Below are 1,311 nucleotides of genomic sequence, written 5' to 3' on the forward strand. Positions count from 1 at the left end.
ACAGAGTAACTAGGAACAGTTTTGCAATATCAAAAGCATATGAGTGGCCTGCTGCTTTGGGTGATACTCTGCAGACCTTGGTGTTCTCCCAGCCTGGTCTAGGAGACTCTCTGCATGAGACCTGGACAGCTAGCAACTTCCATCCTCAAAATCTGCCTTTCTGGTGCCCGAAGACCGCGGCCACTCTGGTGCCGGTGTGGTCTGCGCTCGGGGTGAGCGTGGTCCGTGCGGCGTTTCCTGTTCTCGCCCCTGCGCCGCTGCAGCTCGGGCCTTCCCTGACGCAGACCGACCATGGCTTCAACTGTGGAGGAGCTACAGAAAGATCTAGAAGAGGTGAAGGTGCTGCTGGAAAAAACCACTAGAAAAAGAGTACGTGATGCCCTGACAGCTGAAAAATCCAAGATTGAGACAGAAATCAAGAACAAGATGCAGCAGAAATCACAGAGGAAAGCAGAGCTTCTGGAAAATGAAAAGCCTGCCGCTGTGGTTGCTCCTATTACGACAGATATACAGTGAAAATCAGCAGTTATGGATGGGCTCAGTCAGATAAGTTTGTGAAAATCTACATTACCTTAACTGGAGTTCATCAGGTCCCCGCTGAGAATGTGCAGGTGCATTTCACAGAGAGGTCATTTGATCTTGTGGTAAAGAATCTAAATGGGAAGAGTTACTCCATGATCATGAACAATCTCTTGTAACCCATCTCTGTGGAAGGCAGTTCAAAAAAGATCAAGACAGATACAGTTCTTATCTTATGCAGGAAGAAAGCGGAAAACACACGGTGGGTCTACCTAACTCAGGTTGAAAAAGAATGCAAAGAGAAAGAAAAGCCCTCCTACGACACTGAAACAGATCCTAGTGAGGGATTAATGAATGTTCTAAAGAAAATTTATGAAGGTGGAGGTGATGATATGAAGCGAACCATTAATAAAGCCTGGGTGGAATCAAGAGAGAAGCAAGCCAAAGGAGATGCAGAATTCTGAGACGTTAAAGTCTTTTTGGGAACTGTGATGTGGAAATATGGATGTTTCCAATAAGGAAATGTTGGTGAGCTGCACAGATAAATTTCACATATAACTACTTACACAGTCTAAGTAAAGGCAATGAATTCTCCATTTCCTACTGGAGGATTTATTTAAATAAAATATGCTTATTAAACACTCCCTCCAAAGATGGTTTCCTTAGTAACTGGGTCATTTTATTCAAGAAAAGGGTAATGTTGTATTCTAGTGTGAAATGTAAAGAAGCAATGTAAAGAAGCCTAATGAAAATGCCACATTGTGTGTATTATTGTTCAGCTAAGAGGTAGAA

General features: G+C 43.4%; 1 pseudogene; it reads left to right on the forward strand.

Moving 5' to 3' along the window:
* The first annotated feature begins 245 nt into the window (after nt 1-245).
* Nucleotides 246-1,005, forward strand: LOC132363530 (calcyclin-binding protein-like; annotated as a pseudogene).
* The last annotated feature ends 306 nt before the right edge of the window (nt 1,006-1,311 follow it).

Source organism: Balaenoptera ricei, chromosome 3 (genome assembly GCF_028023285.1).
Source record: "Balaenoptera ricei isolate mBalRic1 chromosome 3, mBalRic1.hap2, whole genome shotgun sequence".
Taxonomy (NCBI): Eukaryota; Metazoa; Chordata; class Mammalia; order Artiodactyla; family Balaenopteridae; genus Balaenoptera; species Balaenoptera ricei.